Source organism: Neomonachus schauinslandi, chromosome 3 (assembly GCF_002201575.2).
Source record: "Neomonachus schauinslandi chromosome 3, ASM220157v2, whole genome shotgun sequence".
In the NCBI taxonomy this organism is placed as follows: Eukaryota; Metazoa; Chordata; class Mammalia; order Carnivora; family Phocidae; genus Neomonachus; species Neomonachus schauinslandi.
The window spans coordinates 148,168,711-148,191,937 of record NC_058405.1 but is presented as its reverse complement, the minus strand read 5'-3'; the positions used below and the strand labels follow the sequence as shown (position 1 = coordinate 148,191,937).

General features: G+C 34.9%; 1 non-coding gene across 1 annotated transcript; it reads left to right on the top strand.

The window, feature by feature from the left end:
- Positions 1–2,577: 2,577 nt before the first annotated feature.
- On the top strand, positions 2,578–2,680 carry LOC123324429. The gene has a single exon (XR_006539801.1). It is a non-coding gene; the product is annotated as a U6 spliceosomal RNA (small nuclear RNA).
- Positions 2,681–23,227: the final 20,547 nt, after the last annotated feature.

Here is a 23,227-nt window from a genome sequence, read left to right as displayed (position 1 = left end):
AGCTCTGTCCAAGGAAAGATAAGGAAGAAATGACACCCCAGTGGCAACGAACGCACCTAGTGCCCCTAACTTCTTCTTGTTACCACTCTTCCTTAAAATGAACAAAGGCACCTTGAAAAATCTGATACCAGGGCTGGGCACAGTAAGTACAAGATGGTTCTGGTGCTTCTTGTTATGCCAGAAAATAAGGAAGTACTAAAAAAAAGAGTGACAGGAACTTGTCATAAGGATACAACTGCCAGTTTGAAGGTGCACTTATTGGTCAAATCTGGGACACTTTTAGCACCAGTGAACTATTTATTAGCATTAATGAATTATAATCCACTGAATGAATGGGAATTCATGAGCCCATATTGACAATAAGTAGAGAAATGAATAATTAAAGAAAGGAGATCTCTTCCTTACAGTAAATACAGTAAATACAGATAACTAACTGATCGTTGTGGAGGGAATGTTAAAGTTGGGAAATAATCATTTGATAAACAGTATGTTCTACATAGAATTAGGCAAAATAATGAATGTACGACAAACTTAAAAAGAATTTTTTATTAGGAGTAGGATATTTGCATTGTCTTACAGCGTCTCCCCATAGACTAACTATTAATTTCAAGGGAGAAAAACTCATAATTATACAGTGGGGATTTCGGCACTATTTTAATGAGGTGATCAAAACTGACATCACCAATAAAGGATAGATGGATATGATGTATCTCCAGATGTGATAACCTAGAAAGATACAGCACAGCTGTACAGTGTTCTAGCTGAGAATACAGTAACAACTACCTACTCATGAAGAAACATCAGATAAACGTAAGAGAAGAACATGTTAAAGACCCCTTAAAAAAGGGGTCTTTACTCTTCAAAACATCGATGTTATAAAAGATAAACACTGTTGGAGATGTTCCAGATCAAAGGAAACTAGAGAGAGATGGCAGATGGCACAGTATCTGGCCTTAGACTGCATACTCTAATGGAGAGGAGAAATGGTGTAAAAGACATTATTAGAACAACTGGCAAAATTGGAGTATTGATGCAAAATATAAGAATTGTATCAATGTAAATTAACAAAACTGATAATTGCACTGTGATCACATAATAGAACTTTATTCTTCATATCCAGGGGCAAAGGGCCATGTAATTTATTCTTACATGGTTATGTGTATATATAACTTTCTCCTTAAGACCTGCAAGAAGGCAAGAATGTTCACTCTCACCACTTCTGTTCATCATTGTATGAGAGATCCTAGATAGGTAGTAAGGCAAGAAAAATAAATGAAAGCCATCCAGAATGGAACATAAAAAAGTAGAACTACTAAGTGAGGTTAACACATTGCAGAATAAGAGATGAACATGCTAAAATTAATTTTATCGTATATACTAGCAACATAAAATTGGAAATTTAAATTTAAAGAGATACCATTTACAAAAGCATTAAAAGATAAAATACTTGACAAATCTGAAAAATATGTAGAAGGCCTATACACTGAATATTTTAAAACTCTGATGAAAGATTTCAAAGGAAATTTAAATAAATGGAGAGATATACCTCATTTATGAAATGGAACACAAAATAATGTTAAGATGTCAAATTGGACTATAAATTTTATGCAGTCTCAGTCAAAATCCTAGCAGGATTTTTTTTTTTTTGGTAGAAATTGGCAAGCTCATTCTAAGGTTCATATAGAAATACAAATCACCCAGGCGGCAGTTGGTTAAGCGACGGACTTTCGATTTCCACTCAGGTCACAATATCAGGGTCATGATGTCCAAGCCATGAGATTGAGCCCCAAGTCAAGCTGCGTGCCCAGCGTGGAGTCTACTTGAGATCCTCTTTCTTCCTCTGCTCCTCCTCCCACTTGTACATGCATGCGCGCTCTCTTTCTCTCTAAAATAAATAAATCTTAAAAAAAAATGCAAATCACCCAGAATAAAGAAAAACAACTTGAAAAAGAAGAATAAAGTTGGATGATTAGGACTATCTGACTTTAGGACTTATTATAAATTACAGTAGTCAATATAGTGCGATCATAGTGTAAGGATAAACAAATAGACTGACAGAACATAATAGAAATTACAGAAGTAGACATATACATACATGGTCAATTGATATCCAAAAAAGATACAAAGTCAATTTCCATGGAGAAAAAAATAGAATTCTTACACTGTGCTGGAATAATTGAGTATCCATTTATTTAAAAAAACATCTTGATCCATACTTTTCTCTATGTACAAAAATAAAGTCAAGGTAGTTCATAGACGTAAAGGAAGCACCAAAAACCATAAAACCACTAGAGGAAAATGTGAGAGAAAATCTTTTTGATTTTGGGTAAAGTTTTCTTAGATATAACACCAAAATCACAATATATAACATATCAAAGAAATAGTTGATATATGGAACATCATCAAAATTAAGCACTTTGTCTCTTTGAACAAAATCATTAGAAAAGAGAAACCAAACATGGGGAGAAAATATTTGCAAACCACACATCTAACAGAGAACTTGTATTCAGAATACATAGAGAACTCTCAAAACTGAATAATGAAACAACAAACAACCCAATTAAAAAAAAAAAAAGAGCATTTGCTTTGGCGGGGCATATACTAAAATTGGAACAATACAGAGTAGATTAGCATGGTTTCTGCAGAAGGATGACAAATTTGTGAAGCGTTCCATATTAAAAAAAAATTGAACAAAAGATTTCAATAGACTATCAAAAAATACATGTGTGTGTGTATATGTGTGTATGGTAAGAAGCACATGAAAAAATGGTAACATCATTAGTCACTGGAGAAATATAAATTAGAACAATTAGGTAACACTGCACACCCTTTAGTAAGTCTAAAATTAGAATGTTGATGAGGCTATATAAGAACTGAAACCCTTCTGCACGGCTAGCACAAATACAAAATGATACAACTGCTTTGAAAAACAGTTTTCAGTTCCTTAGGAAGTTAAATACACTTCTACCATGTGACCCAGTCATTTCATTTCTAGCTATTCACTCAATACAAAGGAAAGCATATATCCATACTTGTTCACAAATGTTATTTGCAATAACTCTAAACTGGAAACAATCCCTATCTCTAACAACAGGTCAATGGATAACAAATTGTAGAATCTGGTATACAATGGAAAACTACTCAGTTATAAAAAGCAATGAACTAAGGAGTCAGTCACCAGTCTTGATACATATGAAAATAATTATGCTCATTGAAAGAAACCAAACTTAAAGTATGTAATATATGACTCTACTTTTATGAAACTTTATAAATGCAATTCACCTATAATGACAGAAAACAAATAAATGATTTTCTGGGATGGAGGGTAGGTAAAGTATGTACAACACCTTTAGAGATATAAAATAATAAACACACAATTGTTTATATGTTAAATTCGCTATTTCCTATATTAAAAAAAACAAGGTTGCATACAATTAACCAAGTAAAGTAGCCTCTTAATGCATAAAAGAAAATACTCCAATAAGACAAATTTTTAGAGAAGTGTTGATTTGAAGGATTCTTTACAAATCAGTCATTATTAAAGAATTACTCTCTTGAAACTATTGCTGAGACACACACCATTTTTAAAATATGGAAATTTCGTAACTTTTTCTACAAAGTTTTTAATTTGTATGCCTGAGTATATTCCTAGCAAGTAACTCACTGAAGGAAAATAAATTTTTTTGAAATATTTTTTTCTCCAAAGAAAGAAAATGCTATATATAACAAGAATATGGCCTTAGGAAAAGAGGCAGATGGTTTTTATTGCTGGGAAAGTTCATGGAAATATATTAGTAACCACATGTCTCATATAGAAAATCACCTCCTTAAGATGCTCAATTTCACAAATGCGTAAAGAATAGCCAGGTAGCAAAACGACCCACCAAAGATGTGATAGTCTAATTCCAAGAACCTGTGAATAAGTTAAATTCCAATGCAAAAGAAATTAAAGAAGCAGATGGCATTCAGGTGGCTAATCAGGGGGCTTTAAAATAGTATGATTATCCCAGATGATCTGCCTGGGCTCAAGGTAATCACAAGGTTTCTTAACTGTGGAATAGCAAGGCAGAAGCGTTAGAGTAATATGATGTGAAAAAAGTCAGCCATCGCTGACTTTGAAAATGGAAGGAAGCCACAAATCAAGTAATGTGGCGGCCTCTAGAAGCTGGAGAGGGCAAAGAAACACTCTCCTCTAGAGCCTCCGGAAAAGAATATGGCCCTGCCAACTCCTTGATTTTAGCTTGTGAGACTCATTTTGGACTCCTGATCTCCAGAATTGTAAGATAACAAATGTGTGTTGTTTTAAGCCCCTAGGTGTGTAGCATTTCGTTACAACAGCAATAGACAACTAATACAATCTTTATTATTTTGAATTGGGATAAAAGACTATGGCTCTGCCTTCCAGGAAATTACCATCCTGGGATTTCTGTTACACAAATGAATGTATAGAATGACAGTTTTCCTCAAGTTGCATCATGAGCTAAATATTCTCTGTGTAGTATCTGTTGAGATTAAACTAGTTATCTCAAATTAAAATTCATGAGCTAAGAAAAAGAGGGGATAAAAGTGACAATATTACTTCAAAAATCCTTTAATTTGTTAAACAGGAGATTTATAACTTGTGCTCTTCCTTAAAGTTTTGATGGATTTTGTCAACAAATGCTCTAGAGAAGGTGGAAAGAAGTCTTGGATTTTAATGAAAATATATCTTGCTGTCACCTCCCAAATGGACAGAGATCTGCTACTGTGGCAAGTGCAATTTGTTTAGAACTTCCATACATGCTTCCCTTGCCAATATAATATAATATAATATAATAATATAATATAATATAATATAATATAATATAATATAATATAATATAATATTATTATTACCACTATTACCACTAATATTTTAATGCCTCAGTCACCTATAGAAAGCTATAACTTTTTTTTTCCTTTGCAGATTTTGTATATCAAAATAGAGAGCACCATTCAAATTTATAAAATTATCCAATTATTTTATTAAAAACTATGTGGTTTATTTTGGCACAGTGTATATATTTTTGAAACATTCTAAAAAAACACAGCAAGAGAAAGAAAACTATACAAGGCCCTCCCCACCCACTCATCATCACCACCAAAGACTGAGTTTTTAACTGACACTATGAATGGAAATATATTAACTTCTCATTCTTTTATCCAGAAGTCATGTCTAACATTGCCAATGTGTAATACGTGTTCTGACCACCCTATTCTTGACCTCATATGGCACCTGTCCTCAAATGAAATAGAAGCATTTATACGGGAACTAGAAATGGTGTGTGTCATTAGGATATGACAGCCAAGGAGGATTTTTTTGAAAAATATTGTTTATTCCAAAAAAGCATGCCCTTCACTATTGTAGAATTGTCTCTTGACCGTTTTCCACTAAAAAAATTTACCAACCACTAAAAAGAAGGGATAATTATATAATATGGTAGAGGTGCTAAATATTGCTACAATGCAATCTAGTATGGCAGTGCTATGTAAATGTATCAAATTAACATGTTGTACACCTTAAATTTACACAATGTTACATATAAATATACATACTCAATAATTCTTTTATGTGAAAGATAGGACATGTTTATATTGTCTTATACTCATTGGATATTTTCATATATGGATCACTGTTTACACACACATCCAAAGAAACCAACAGTGTACTGATTCCTCATGAGATTTGAGCCTCAAATACTTTCCTAATGAAATATAGCTTAAAAATTTGGAATTTACTTTGTATAGAAAACCAGTTGGTCTAGGCAAACTAGACCTAGTGATTGATTTTTATTACACTTTTTCTTTTTTGCTTTTTTGAATATTTTATTTATTTGTCAGAGAGAGCAAACAAGCAGGGGAAGCGGCACGCAGAGGGAGAAACAGACTCCCCACTGAGCATGGAGCCCGATGCGGGGCTCGATCCCAGGACCCTTGGGATCGTGACCTGAGTTGAAGGCAGACGCTTAGCTGACTGGGCCACCCAGGTATCCCTAATTTTTATTACACTTTTTCAAGGAGGATGAGAATTCAAGAACATTTATGTGTTTTCTCTTGATTTGATAATTATATCTAGTGTTTGAAGCCTCTCATTACCATTCTCTTATCCTTTATTATCATATTTACTTGGTAGAAATATCAGTGTAACAGGATTTTAATGAGTTTGCTTAAACTTTCTCATTCTATCCTGACCAACATAGCCATATTGAATTATATATATATAAAGTCACATTTAGTACCTTCTACATGTTGTAGCTTCTATAAGCTATAATGAAGAATTCTAAGATAAAATTAGATTGGAGAAAAGCAGACTCTGTGTAGCTATACCAAGGAATATGAAAATAAATTAAATGCAATTATCCAAAAAGTTAAAAAAAAAAAAGGTATGGTATCAGAGGTTGAGGTCTATGTTGAAAAGAAATAATAGATAATATCAAACGTTGACCACTTTCCCTACATCAGTCAGTTTCTTCCCCGTGTCAATAAAATATATTCAATTTTTTTCTTTTCTAGCTCGAATTTCATTTTAATGCTAGCTAGCCTCATATCTTTAAGTTTTCCATAAGTAAAGGGAAAGACTAAAAGAACGAGTTAACTTTAATTGGGGGATATTTCTGAAAGATTTTCAACCAATGAAAGATAATTCAGTTCAAAGTTAGAAAGAAAAATAGAATAATCAAGAAACTGGCAGTTGTCCACAGGAAAAGATTGTTCATGAGCCGGCAGGACTGGAACACTTAAGAGAGATGGAAGCTGTGGGTGGAAAGTCACTGCCTACATTAAATAAAGTGGGTTTTGGCACTGCTTTCGACTTGATGTCGAATGAATTCTCTGTCTGAACACTTTTGTCTTCCCAGACAGTCAGTCTCACTGAGGGCAGCAGAGGGAAGGTGGGGGCAGGGAAACCAGTTGCAGCAATGTCCTTTGGACTTGCCAGCTCCCCGGAGGGGATTGTTAGAGGCCCAGCTGAGTCTCATCATAGTCATGGAAAAAAGCCCTCAGTCAATGGTCTGATCCTGGGAACATATTCCTGAGAGAATCAAAATGGCTTCTGCACTCACAGACTTGCTTTGTCATGTGTATTTTGTGTTAAGGCACTTTACAGCTCTAAAAATTCGTAGTTTTTTGGCATATTTTATCAAAATCTATATGCACTCCATTTAAAGTTGAAATAATATTGAAAAAATACTGTTAACAAATAGGTATTTGTTGATTTCTTGTCACTGGAAATTAATGTATTAAACACTGAATTTCTTAAACCCAAAGGGCATTGGAAACTTTAGGCCTTATCTAGGTATTAAACAACTCCTAAGATAATGGTTTACTGGATAATAAATAGTCTCTTGGGAAACAGGAGAACTAGGACATACTTCATAAAAATATGCCTTTATTTTAGAATAAAATGCTATTTCCTTTAACATTTAGTGAAAATTGTAAGTATAATGAGTACCACATTTGCTGCTTATAATATTTGAGATCCTCCATTATTACCATTTAGTTATATTTGTTTTCACCAATTAGAGCACCTGAATTTCCCTATTATCATGAATCTTCAGACCAATGAACTTCTCTGAATTTTAATTTTCAAGTTCTAAAATGGAATTTATTGTGATTCTTGTATGATAAGTAAATAAGACATCTTAAAACATGGATTTTAAAAGAAACTTAAATGAACACATCATCACATATGTCTTCCTGATATCACATCTAATTGTTGCATTTTACCTTAAAATTACCTTTTTAAAGGCATAATAAGAAGAGAAAATAAAAGATGAATAGAAAAAAGAGACAAGGGGAAGAGGGAAGGCATGATTGAATACTGCTTCTAGTGTAGACATGTATAAACCTGTTCATTATTTTTCACATCCCATATCATTTTCTTCGAGCTTTCCAAACCAAATAATGGAGATAATTTGCACTAACTCCAAATGGTACCACTTTTACATATTCTCCAAAACTATCATGCTCCGAGTTGTGTACAATTATGTATTTAGAGGTTGAGGTTGGTGAGTGGAGATTAAGGCTCTCTGGAGACTGAATAGCCACAGAAAAAGGAAGTAGAAAGGTTCAAAAAACAAACTTCATAAGGTTGCCTTTATCTAGATTTGTATATCTTATTCTTTTCATATGCTTATTATGACTACTGCATTTTAGAAGGGTATAGAAACTTGACTAAAATCAAGCATCTTTTCCCTAAGAATTTCATGCACAATTTGAACATTTTTATTTATCTACAAAGTTGTTGAGTTTTAATCCGTTCAAGTGTCAAGTGCTGTTATGTCATTTCTCTTGTGCAATCATCAGAATAGATTACCTTATGCTGCAAAACAAAGAATCCCCACATCTTAGTGGCTTAAAATAACAGAGATCTATTTCTTCTTCATGCTAAGTGTGTAATCCAGGCTGGCAAAGGGCAACCTGCTCATTGGAGTTGCTCAGGAGACCACCTTGATTGAAGCTCTGTTGCTATCTAAACATGAGGCTTCAAGTTTATGTTTGGTAGGATCAAAGAAGATGGAGAATTGAATTTCTTAAGTGCTTCTGCTCAGGTGTGACACCTCACTATCATTCACACTTCATTGGCCAAAACAAATCCTATGGCTATGTATAACTTAGAGAATGAATGTTCCTGGAAGGCGAGGAGAATCAGAAATCTCTGGGAACAATATTAATATCTATCGCAGTTTGCTTTTCTGATTATCAAATATTCTGTTCACTCTCCTTCCCACACATAGAACACACCCATCACCACCTAAAAGAGATAACACAAAAGTCCATTCCAGTCATGGTATGGAATTTAGAATCCAGGATCTCTGAGTAATATGCATTGGTTTATTCTCAGGTCTTAATGTGGCTTCCCTTGATCTGAAGAATAGGGAGCTAAAATCAGTGAAAATGTGCTACTTTCCCAACAAGATAGACACACAATATGCAATGGTGGGAAAAGAAAACAATAAATACTCCCATTCAGAAAGAGGAAGAATGGGGAACTTTCTATAAACTCTGGTTCATAGCAATTCTAAAATTCCAGTGGGAAAATATTATGAGGTTCCCCACCCTGGGGGTATGGAATGTTCCTTGGTTGTGCCCTGATTGTATTCACTGGGAGGAACTCCTTTGTTCATTGGTTTTTCAAGTCACTAGCTACACCCTCTGGAGAGTATTCCTTTTCCAATGTATTTCTTGGCCACATCTTAAGTGGTCACTGGGGAATATGTACTTGCTTTCTTAACTCATTTTCTGCCTATATATGGTGGGGAGCCCAAAGATCATTTAAAGTCTGGAAGAGGAGAGGAACAGACTCAGTAAGATTCTGATCTATGTGCTTTTTAGTCAGCTCCTTGGGCTAGTAACCAGATCAACCCTATTTTTTGAGGTATAGTTCCCAGAACTGCTACATTTCTATTTTCTCTTCCACATTTTCTCTCTCTCTCTCTTTCTCTCTCTCTCTCCTTAGTGTCAGGTACTTTGATACCCTAGGATCTAATAATAATGAATTCTTTTTCTAGTTGAAAGGACTTAAGAGTTCCGCACCCCCCCCCCCATTTGCTCCTTGCCCAAATGTAATTTAATCAATTGAAAGGTTTTTTAGTGGATTTTGGTTCCACAAAATATTTCTCAATGAAAGATAAGACTTTCATTGTTTGGGATGAAAAAGTAATGTCTGGACTCATTCTATTTCCTTTCCCCTCTGCTTTGGAAACTGGCTAGCTCTTTCCTGAGTTCATTTGTTTCTTGCCAAACTATCCAGTGATTACCAAAACACATAACCAACATTTTGCTTTCCAACATGTTCCTTTAGAGCTACAAGTGCACTGGGAACATGATCTGCCTTTCATGTTATTATAGGCCTTAGCAAATGTTTCACCATGCTGTAAAGCACAAATCTCTATCTTTTCAGTTTCCAGTATGATGCCCTACCACCAGCTATTAGATCCCAATGATAGTAACACATGTTTTAGGTTTTATTAGGGAATCAGCCTGCTTTAGGTACAATATTCATATTCATCAAGACAGTCGATTGGTAACAAATAACCCCCAAACTTAAAATGTTTAAAGTAAGAAAGGTACAAGGCAACTGCTTTCCTATTTACCAGCAATTAACAATTAGAATGTGAAATTAAAAAAAAAAAAGATAGCATTTACAATAGCACCAAAAAGAAAGATGAAGTAATTAGTTTTAAATCTACAAAATATGTACTGAATCTGTATGTGGAATATTGTAAATTATTGATGAAAGAAATAAAATAATATCCAAATAAATAGGAAACATATTTTCATGGATTGGAAAATGGAATATCGGTAAGATGTCAGTTCTTCCTAGCCTGATCTATATATTAAACATAATCCCAATCAAAATCCCCACAAGCATTTTTGGAGTTAGCTCCTTGGGCTGACTATGAAAAATTTATTCTAAAATTTATATGGAAAGATAAAGGGCCTAGAATAGCCAACACAATTCTGAAAAACACGAATAAAGTCAGAGTACTCTCAATGTTACATTTCAAGATTTATTATAAAGCTACTGGAATCAGAACAGTCTGGTACTGAGAAAAAATGGAACCCCAATTAATGGTACAGAATAGAGAGCCAAAAAGTAGACCCACAGAGATACTGTTAATTGATTTTTGACAAAAATGCAAAGGTAATTCCATGAAGATAAGATAGTCTTTTCAACAAATGGCGTGGAAATAATTAGATATCCTTATGCAAACACATGAACTCACACACAGATTTCACATCTTACGCAAAATCAATTCAAAATGGACCAAAGATAAATGTAAATTGCAAAGCTATAAAACTTCTAGGAGAAAATTAGGACGAAATCTGTCTGAATGACCTTGTGTTTGGTTATGACTTTTCAGATGCAACACCAAAAGTACTGTCCATGGAAGGAAAACAAAGGTACTTCATTAAAGCTAAGAATATTTGCTCTGTGAGAGATACTAAGAGAATGAACAGACAAGCCACAGACTGGAGAAAATATTTGCAATTCACATATTTGATAAAAAGACTTGTATACAGAATATACAAAACAACACAGGTTTATTTTGTGCTGATGGTACATGTGGTTGCAGATCAGTATGGGTTTTGCTCATCATGGTCACTCAGGGAATCAAACTGATAGAAGCTCTGCTGTCATATTAACAGGAGGCTTTAGGGTTACCTTTGTCAGCTGAAGAGATTATGGAGAATTGGACAACTATTACCTGTTCTCATAAGTAATTGGCTAAACAAAATAACAAAAATAACAAGACAAAAACAAAATAACAAGACCTAAGCTATGTTCTCAGAAGAAAATTTCTGGTATAAAAAACTGGAAATTTTATTGAGCACTGGTAAGTATTCCATATCAGGTTACTCACATATGCCTAGACAGATGAGAGACCATTTAGATGGTATTTATTAAATATGGCATATTTAGATCAAACTCCCCACACTCACAAAAATGGCCACGTTGCAATAAAAATTGTGGCATATTAAAAAAAATAACATTGCATATATAAAATTAGAGATTTCATGGTATGTGAACCTAGTTACTTCCCATCCTTGCAGGAAATTGAAAGTCTAAAGCATTAAAATATTCAGCTTTTACTTTAGGTATTGGATTGTAATTTAATCATTAGGTATCCATCTTAGAAAATTGTGAGATCTTTGAGAAGACAAAGATAAAAGAAAATAAATATGCCTTTTGGAAGTGACTGTACACATCCAAGATCGTTAGAAACAAAATAACTTTAGAGGAATGTTTAATAGATCCATGTAAACTCTCACGGTTTCTTCTAAAGTTGCTGAATTCTTTTGTTCAATTAGATCTCTAAAGGAAACTTAAAAACAATGTAAACATGAGAAGGCCACATGAGGGGTTCCTGAGTCAAAGGAAAACCATCACATTCAACTGAGTTGTAGAAGTTTTTATGTTGAAAGAACATCCATTTGAGAAACGTAAATGAATTATTCAACTTTTACTCACTTCCATAGATATTGTAACATGAAAAAAATAACTTACTATCACAACCCACTATCATTTAAATAGGTCAGACCTCTAAGTTTTTATGCAAGCTTTAGTGGTCTTACTTCTTTGGGATTTTTCCACCCTTCAGTTAAATGCAGCATAGAAGTTTAATTAATTAATTAAAACTTTCTCTTTCAGCAAAAGTGTAAACCTATCATTGGAATAAGAAACACAAAAATGGAGTGATCAGGAAGTATGCTTCCCTAGCTCTATGAACTTGACCGATGAAAGAAGTACAAGTTTGGGGTGCCTGGGTGGCTCAGTAGGTTAAGCATGTGACCTTTGTTTTCAGCTCAGGTCTTGATCTCAGGGTTGTGAGTTCAAGCCCCATATTGGGCTGAGCTCGGCAATGAGTGTGGAGCCTACTTAAAAGAAAAGAAAAGAAAGAAAGAAGAAAGAAAGAAGAAAGAAAGAAAGAAAGAAAGAAGAAAGAAAGAAGAAAGGAAGAAAGAAGTACAAGTTCAATGATTAGTATCTAAGCATAAATTCAGGGGGAAAAAGTCGCTAATTGCTAATCAATTTGATGTTTCTTTTTCCACTTCAATACAATCAAGAATCATAGGCAAACACCACATAAAGTGCTGTTTTGGTTTTGTTGTTGTTGTTTTTTACAATAATCAGCTTTAAAATTTTGTTTTCATGGTCAGTACTATCACAAATTGTTGGCCTGAAAAGGACAAGTGACAAGAAGTTTCTATAGATCTCAGTTTTAAAAAAATAGATGAAAGTAACCCCAGCCAAATTCTGAAAAGAGTATTCAAATTTGTGGTCTCAGTGATAAATTGTGGGAAGTAGGGATAAATGAAAGCTCAGAGTTATAAACTATATGCTCTTTGAAATAAATGGCATATTGGGTGCCTGGGTGGCTCAGTTGGTTAAGCGACTGCCTTCAGCTCAGGTCATGATCCCAGGGTCCTGGGATCGAGTCCTGCATCGGGCTCCCTGCTCTGCGGGGAGCCTGCTTCTCCCTCTCCCACTCCCCCTGCTTGTGTTCCCTCTCTCGCTGTGTCTCTCTCTGTCAAATAAATAAATAAAATCTTTAAAAAAAAAAAAAAGAAAGAAATGGCATATTGAATGTTGCCTTAAACATTTCAGGGTTTAAAAAGGCTCACAAGCAAATTTACCCACAAAGAAATTGTTGTTTATTAGTCTTTCAAATAAATATTCAAAAAAAATGAATATTCTTTTTAGTTCACCAAGTCTGAGTTTGGCCCAATTCATATTTAATTGTTGCCATTTCCTTTCCCATTAACTAAAAGTAATAACACAAAATGACCTCATCCACATCTCACAAATACATATGCATATGTTTCTCTACATACTCTAGCCAATTTTCTTGACACCCAAAAGAAAAGAAAGCACAGGCTAGAAAAACTAGGTAGAGTGATAAAAAATAGATACTAGCATTTTTGTTTTCAAATTCTTCTTTTAGCTGCATGACCTTGGGCAAGTCATTTAACCAGTTTTGCCTTAGATCCTTTATCTCTAAAATGGAAAAAAACAATAGAATCTACCTCAAAGGGTTTTTGTGAGAATTACATGAGTTAATATATATAAAGAACAAATCCTAGCACATAAGTAAAGTTGGATAAGTGTTAGTCATTATTATCAAGTACATTGTCTGGTATTCATGAAATTTTGATGACCAGTTTCTTTTACATCTTTCTATCCATATTTCCTTCATATTGACCACTTACCCTGGTACAGGTCAACTTTAAAACACTTTATAAAAGCTTTTCTCCAAGTCTTGATATTATCTTAGCTGGTATTATTCATTTTCATCATTGTCATCCTTTTACTCAAACTATTATCCTCATCAGCAGTGCATTTCTCAACTCCTCTGCATGTATCCAAGAATTACTTGTCATTCAAAGGCAAGACCAATTTTACAGGTTGTTGTCAGCTATTTTAGAAAGAGATGATATCCCCCTTTTGAGTTTTTATGATATTTAATATATTCTTAAAATTTAGAACTGTCTAAAGCATCTGTCGGCTACTTAGCACCAGAATGGCCATCTTAATATAAGCTATGTCAAGATCAAAATTCATGTCTGTCGACAGATATTTTTTGAAGGATTGAGGGATACAATTTAATAACTTTATTCTCCACTCAATTCTAATTATCTGATGGTTTCAAGTTAACTTTGCCTTTGTTTCTTTCTCATTTACTTCTATAGATGTTTGGTCATAGTATAGCTATAGTAATGTTCAAGAACATTTTTTTTTAAAGATTTTATTATTTATTTGAGACAGAGAGAATGAGAGAGAGAGAACACATGAGAGGGGGGAGGGTCAGAGGCAGAAGCAGGCTCCCTGCCGAGCAGGGAGCCCGATGCGGGACTCGATCCAGGGACTCCAGGATCATGACCTGAGCCGAAGGCAGTCGCTTAACCAACTGAACCACCCAGGCACCCCCATTTTTTTTTTTTGAGTAAAATATTCTATGGGAAGACCAGTTGCAATGTTATTTCTCAATTGCAGAGATTGTTCTTTTGTACTTAGGCCTCCTGCCGATTAAGTAGGTTTCCTTTTGTCTCGATAGGAAAAGGTAAGGCAAATTTTTACCTTTTTAGTTTGTGAGTCAGAAAAAGAGAGAGAAAGAAGGTTATGAGGTTTCTACTAGAGCTAATGATAATTGGGGAAAGTCTGTTCTGGGGGATTGCTGCCTCTCCTGCCTGTGTGGGCAGCCATGTTATACAGTTTGTGACTTTATCCCTCTCTTGCTTCACGAATCCAGTGGCTGCATCCTTAGGCTGGCTTCTGGCCTTAAACATGGAATGGTAGGATAAAGTGAGCTAATCCAATCAGATTCCCCCTTGTAAAATCTGAATCAAATGCATGAAAATGATTTACCAATTAGGAAAAAGGGCAGAACTTGAAAAATTACAATACATAGTGAATATAGCAAATATATAACATTTGTATACATCAAACTAAAATTATGAGAAATCAAAGGAAATTTCTTGTGAGAAATATATTAAGAGAAAAGCCCTGTGGCTCATGAGAAAAAAGATGAATGCTAAGATTTCCTGAGTATGTACCACCATTCTGGTTCTCATTGCAGTCCTTCCCCATCACCTCTAACAACTTCAAGAAGTTTGTTTAGGTATTTTTATTTTTTTAACAACAGCATATATGAATTTTTATATAAGGGCCAATATCCCTAGGTAGGAGCAGTAGATAGTATGCATGAAGTATGCCAATTTTCATTATCTGGAGGAAATGAGGATTAAGAACAAATTTCCTAATGATGAATTATTTAGCACTGGAATGCATTGGAAAAGGACTTTTTGGAATGGCTTAGAAATGGAACAGTTTATCATTTGGTGGAATAAGTTAGATTTCTGTTTGCTGGAACAAAGTTTGAATAAATGCTATACCAAAGCCCTCCCATGAAAAATATATTTGACTTATTTTTGAATGATTGTTTTCTGTGTAGTCTGCATCTATAACTATTAACTTTACATAAAGAAAATTGAGGCCAAGGTGGTATGTATTTGTTTTCTATTTCTTTTTTTTTTTTAAGGTTTTATTTATTTATTCATGAGAGACAGAGTGAGAGAGAGGCAGAGGCAGAGGGAGAAGCAGGCTCCCCGCAGAGCAGGGAGCCCGATGCGGGACTCGATCCCAGGACCCTGGGATCATGACCTGAGCCGAAGGCAGATGCTTAACCGACTGAGCCACCCAGGCGTCCTAGTTTTCTACTTCCGTGTAACAATGACACAAATGTAATGACTTAGAACAGTGTCCATTTATTTGTTCAGTTTTACTGGAAGCACAGAAGTCTGGTATCGTGTACCTGTATTCTCTGGTCAGGGTATCACAAGGCTGAAATCAAGACATTACCTGGTTGAGTTCTCCTCTGCAAGCTCAGAGGAGATACTACTTCCAAGTTCATTCTTCTTGTTCCGTGAAGTTGCAGGGCTGAGGTCTTCATTCCTTGCTAGCTATCAGCAGACAGCTGGTCTCAGCTCCTAGAGATCACCTGTACATTCTGTGCCAAGTGGCCTCTTCGGTCTTCAAGCCAGCAGTGGTGTGTGAGGTCTTTCTTGTGTTTTGAATTTCTGACTTCCTCTTCTGTAACAAGACCCAGAAAACTCTTGGCTTTTAAAGGATTCTAGTGATTAGAATAGTCACTGAATAATCTGTCTTTTTTAGAATTAATCGGGCCATATAACATAATGTAATCCTGGGAGTAATATCTATTTTATTCACAGTTCCAAAGATTAGGACAGGATATTTTGGGAGCCATCTTAGAATTCTGTCTACCACAGTTTTTTTTTTTTTTTTTTTTTAAACAGATCTTTAGGTACAGATAGACTTGTTAACACCTATATAATTAGAATATTAGAATGATTTCCACCATTTTTTAAGTTCAATGTTTAATATTATTAGATCAAGGGAAATGAAATATAATTTAGCCAATATATTATATGTAAATAAATGAAATACAAAGGTAGAGAAATCAAATACATGGTAGTCATTTCTAGCAATTTAATCAAAACCACAGAAAAAAGATTTCAGTTGCTTACTAATGATTTTGAAAAGCACAATAAGACATGTAATTATTTCACTAAACATTTACTCAAGGAAAAATTCGTGACCTATACAATATTCACTAGAGACAAAGAATATTAACTGAAATCTGTACTAAATAGAAAGAATGAAATTAAAAATGACAACCTGGGGCGCCTGGGTGGCTCAGTTGGTTAAGCGACTGCCTTCGGCTCAGGTCATGATCCTGGAGTCCCGGGATCGAGTCCCGCATCTGGCTCCCTGCTCAGTAGGGAGTCTGCTTCTCCCTCTGACCCTCCCCCCTCTCATGCTCTCTGTCTCTCACTCTTTCTCTCTCAAATAAAAAAAAAAAATGACAACCTGGTCCATTTGAATATCATCTAGTGTATGGCACTAAGATAATTACATTGAGATTGAAGAAGGAAGTACAAGGAATTCTCAATCTGCATCCCTTTACTGCTGAGGAGACTGTGATTCGGAGAGATCATGCCTTATCCAAGAACATATGGTCAGCTGATGGCAGAACTGAGACGAGAGCCTTTGATCCCAGAACTTTGTTTCTTCTGCTATAACTTGACATCACTGACCTTTATCAGTCTGTTATGACATTATCTCAAGTGGTTTCCAAGCATGAGTGTGTAAATCTGTTCAGTCCCTTCCTCTGCCCTGAAAAGAACTGAAGAAGTAGTCACTGTAAACCAAATGAAAAACTAAGAGTCTATTTTTAAAAAGTAAATAAAAAGAACAACCTGATTAATGATGTTCCTGGTTATGACAGCAAGCCATAGCAAAAACACCCTGGACTTGGAGTTAAGAGTACAGGATAGAAGCCTTGCCTCTGTCACTGACTGGCTCTAGACAAGTTACTGAATTTCTTATAACCTCAGTTTCCTCACTTTAAAAAGTTAAAATGATGTTCTTTGACTCACAGAATTGTTTTGAGATATATGTGAAGGTACTGGGAAACAAAGCAGAATATTGGATTGGTATTATCATTGATGCTAAGCAACTAACTCTATGAACAATGATGAAAGTATGAAGGAAAGATGGAAGACTGAACATAATGTTAAAGTTCATGGTGAAATTCTCAACGAGAGACTTAACTGTCTGCTTATTGTGTTAATGCTTAACCATAAAATATTCCATATCATATAATTTCTCTACAGATTTGTGGCAGCTAGAATTAATTCTTACAGTTCTCTTTAGTTGGCAAAGCCCTTTCTTGGTCAAAATCAACCTTATTCCATGAACTCTGATTTACAGAATGTAATAGCCAACACTGCTGGAATCATTCATGTGGATGGTGGGCAGGGATTTTGGTATCTGGACTCAGCCTTAAAGAATTTGAGCCAAGAAAAGCCTTTCATCAAGATATAAGGACTCTAGACTTATTTTTCCTGAATAACAGAGCTCTTAAATATAAAACAAAAAGTTCTGATGGCCATCAAAGGCCTGTTTCATCACAATTGTCAAGGATATGCCCTCAAATGAAAAGTACATTTTAGAAACTGATTAAAATAATTATTCAGAATGCTCTTCAAACCAGCTATAGAATTGTGGGGCTGGAGAGAATCAGAGATGATCCAGCCCAACCTGGTCTCTTGACAGGTGAGAAAACTAAGATGCACAGTTTAATTTATGAATGAAGGTCTCTAAAACCCAGGAAGCTTCTCCAGGTTCAATGTATTTTGTATCACATTGTGCAACTTTTCAGGCAAGTATATTTTTATCTTTTCATCCAAAAATATTCTCCAACTGATAAAGATTGAGGAAATGAAATATTAATTACTCTTCTCTAACAAATTCTAAGTCTATTTAAATTAGTTATCTTCATTATTATCAGTTTTTGAAATAAGCTTAGCTTTTTCTTTTAAAGATGTATCAGTGAAATGACTGCATTCTTCAGATTCCTCTACAAAAGTGTTTTCCAAACTTAATTGCATAATGAAACCGACTCGGGAGCTTTAAGAAATACAGATGCTTGCATCTCACTTCCTGGGATTTTGGTTTGTTTAATCTGAGATGTGATCTGGGTGGGATCTTCTAAAAAGAAAATCCCTGGATGATTCCATTGTGCAGCCAGAGTTGAGAATCATTGCAAGATCCACCAATTAAGCTGGGTTGGCAGCAAGAATCTAAGCTATGGATGATACAATACTGGCATCTTCTGTACCTTGTGAGTTCTTTTATTAATTGATCAGAACATTAAATGGAGAATTGGTACATTTTGTTCCTACTGTTACAAACATTTTTAAAGTGCCTCTTGAAGTCCAAATATTTCCTAAACACTGGTAATATAAATGCAAGTAACACGTATTCCCTGTCCTTAAGGAAATTCCTGTGATGGTAGGGTCGGATTAAGAAGCATTCGTGTCATTGACAATTATAAAACATGAGAGGAGTGTTAAGATGAGGCATGCATAGCTGATTTTGCCCAATGATATCATTCATCAATAAAAACAGTTGTGCATGGAACATTTCTAACTACATCCAGATATAGTTCTCTGAATGCAAGATATTTTGTGATGGAGAGATAAAGGAAGCAGTTCTTGGAAGAAAACAGCTGGTTTTCCAAACTGACTCAAATAACATGGATGAAGAATAGACATCCTAATTCCTTATTGTGCTGGGAAGTGTGCGTGGTTTTGCATGAGTCAATCGGAATTAAAGAACAGTCAATACGGCTCAGGAAAAATACTTCTGCAGATCCCTGAACACACCCTGTTCATTCATGCTCCTCTTCAGCAGCACGAATAGTTCTCTCCAACAACATAATGGGGCAGAGTCCTGCCAACCTGCGGGCTGGGATCTAGAAGGTATATAAATAGTTATGAGGAACAGATGACGTTTGCTTTTCTAAATGACTTAGAGTAATTTAAAATAGGAAGTCTCTACTACTGAAAGGAATTGAAAAACCAATTGCTCTCCTAAGCACAATATCTATTTTATGTTTTATTTTGGGTACACACGAAATAAATTTTTAAAAATACTTGAAAAACAATGACAAAGCAACTATCAATAAATCAAATATTTATTTTGTCTATTCGGTGTATATACTATGAAATAACTAACGTGAACCTCAAATATTATTTGGGTATAATGATAATCATAATACCAGCTCAATGACTGAAGGTAAAAAATACATCCCTATATGATTGGATTTACCAAAATTGAGATTAATCTCAGAGAGAGAACTAGATTAAGCTCTCTGAGGTTAGATTTTTTTTTCACTCTTAGAAACTTCTTTTTTTACAAGTGTTGTTTTTTCTTTTAATTTAGATATAATTGAATGACATATAACATTATATAACCTTCAGGGGTACAACATCTTGCTTTGATACATTTATACTGCAGTATGACTGCCATTGTAGCATTAGCTAACACCTCTCTGGTGCCCCATAATTATTATTTCTTTTTTTAAAATAATATTATTTATTTGTTTATTTTAGAGAGACAGAGCACGAACAGGGGAAGGGGCAGAGGGAGAAGGAGAGAAACTCAAGCAGATTCAAGCCTGACTCAGGGACCGATCTCACAATCCTGAGATCATGACCTTAGCCGAAATCAAGAGTCGGACGCTTAACCGACTGAGCCAGCTAGATACCCCACTTATTATTTCTCCTAGTGGTGGGAACAATTAAGATCTGGTCTCTTAGAAAGTTTAATATGCAAAGCCAAGATATGGAAACAACCTAGTGTCCATCAATGGATGAATGTATAAAGATGTGGTGTGTATATATACATACTATGGAATACTGCTCAGCCATGAGAAAAAAGGGAAATCTTACCATTTGCAACAGCATGGTTGGACCTTGAGAACATAATGCTAAGTGAGATAAGTCAGACAGAGAAAGACAAATACTATATACTATCTCTTATATGTGGAATCTAAAAAGAAATGAACTCCAAAAAACAGCGAGTGGAATGGTGGTTACCAGGAGCTGAGATGTGGGGGAGTAGGAGAGATGTTGTTTAAGACACATACTTGGAACTAGTAAATAGATAAGTCCTGGAGATCTAATTCACAGGAACTATCTTAGCTACCAGGGCATTATCTGGCAGATTTATTTGTTGAATGAATGAAGAGAGGTCTTTAGTTTGTAAGGTAAATGTGCATTTGCTATTTTCTCATTTGAAAGTATTCAGAGTCTGGTCTTAGTGTTTCTTCTCATGTAATTGTTTTTATAGCTTTTTAAAAAATAGTGTCTTATACACATTTTGATTTGATGATACTAGCAGTAAAGTGACACATAATAGTTTCTTTATTACATTATAGGACACATTCAGCTGAGAATTTTATGACCAGTAAACAATCTTAGAGTCAACGAACACTGAACATTTTAAAAGAAAAATATAAAATTAATTTTGATATTTTGTGTGATAATTAAAAATCACATTTATACCTTAATAGATATTACATGTGCATTGAATTTATACATTGATTTCCAAAGAGTTGACTATGGTAGTATACTGACTACATAGCCCTGAAGATATAGATTCTTTATCAGTGACGTGTAATTTTTTTCAGGGCTTGCAAATAGCTGAAAGATGGCAGTAACTACCATAAATTATATAAATCACTTAAAATTATGTGTGTCCTTTTTTTTTGCATGTGTCTCCAACATGGTGGCTGGTAAATCACCAACAGTGTTCAAGTTTTACCAACTGACATTAAAATCAGATACTTTCTCAAAGACACAGCCAAGCATTGCCCAGAGAATCCCCATTCCTCATCTCTAGTCACATTTAAGTCAAGTATAAAGTACTACTATTTTTGAGCTTAGTGGTGTTAAGTTGTCAAAACTACCGCTTCCTAAATTTAAAAAAGACCACTCTCCTTTAGGATTTTGATGGACTCCTGTCTCACATTTAGGTCTTTCAACCATTTTGAGTCTATTTCTGTGTGTGGTGTAAGGAAATGGTCTGGTTTCATTCTTCTGCATGTGGCTGTCCAATTTTCCCAACACCATTTGTTGAAGAGACTGTCTTTTTTCCACTGGACATTCTTTCCTGCTTTGTCAAAGATTAGTTGAACACAGAGTTGAGGGTCCTTTTCTGGTTCTCTATTCTGTTCCATTGGTCTATGTGTCTGTTTTTGTGCCAGTACCATACTGTCTTGATGATTACAGCTTTGTAATGGAGCTTAAAGTCCGGAATTGTGATGCCACCAGCTTTGCTTTTCTTTTTCAATATTCTTCTGCCTATTCGGGGTCATTTCTGGTTCCATACAAATTTTAGGATTTTTTGTTCCGTTTCTTTGAAAAAAGTGGATAGTATTTTGATAGGGATTGCATTGAATGTGTAGATTGCTCTAGGTAGCATGGACATCTTCAAAATATTTGTTCTTCCAATCCATGACCATGGAACGTTTTTCCATTTCTTTGTGTCTTCCTCAATCTCTTTCATGAGTATTTTATAGTTTTCTGAGTACAGATTCTTTGCCTTTTTGGTTAGATTTATTCCTAGGTATCTTATGGTTTTGGGTGCAATTGTAAATGGGATCGATCTTTAATTTTTCTTCTGTCTTGTTGTTGGTGTATAGGAATACCACTGATTTCTGTGCATTGATTTTATATCCTGCCACTTTACTGAATTCCTGTATGAGTTCTAGCAGTTTTGGAGTGGAGTCTTTTGGATTTTCCACATAGTATCATATCATCTGCAAAGAGTGAGAGTTTGACTTCTTCTTTGCTGATTAGGATGACTCATTTCTTTTTGTTGTCTGATTGCTGTGGCTAGGACTTCTAATGCTACCCCGATGTTTATAGCAGCAATGTCCACAATAGCCAAACTATTGAAAGAGCCAAGATGTCCATCGACAGATGAATGGATAAAGAAGATGTGGTATATATATATATATATACATATATGTATATATATATACATACATACACAATGGAATATTACGCAGTCATCAAAAGGAATGAAATCTTGCCATTTGCAATGACATGGATGGAACTGGAGGGTATTATGCTGAGCCAAATAAGTCAATCAGAGAAAGACATGTATCATATGATCTCACTGATATGAGGAATTCTTAATCTCAGGAAACAAACTGGGGGTTGCTGGAGTGGTGGGGGGTGGAAGGGATGGGGTGGCTGGGTGATAGACATTGGGGAGGGTATGTGCTATGGTGAGGGCTGTGAATTGTGTAAGACTGCTGAATCACAGACCTGTACCTCTGAAACAAATAATACGTTATATGTTAAAACATACAATTAATGTTAAATTTAACATTAAATGTTAAAATGTAAAATTAAAAAAAATGTTAAAAAACATTTGTTTAACATTGACTCTTTTTGAAAGAGTTGACTATGGTAGTATATTGACTACATAGCCTTGAAGATACAGATTCTTTATCAGTGACCTGTAATTTTTTTCAGGGCTTGCAAATAGCTGAAAGATGGCAGTCCATCAAAATCCTAAAGGAGAACACAGGCCCCAACCTCTTCGACCTCAGCCGCAGCAACTTCTTCCTAGGAACATTGCCAAAGGCAAAGGAAGCAAGGGCAAAAATGAACTATTGGGACTTCATCAAGATAAAAAGCTTTTGCACAGCAAAAGAAAGTCAACAAAACCAAAAGACAACTGACAGAATGGGAGAAGATATTTGCAAATGACATATCAGATAAAGGGCTAGTATCCAAAATCTATAAAGAACTTATCAAACCCAACACC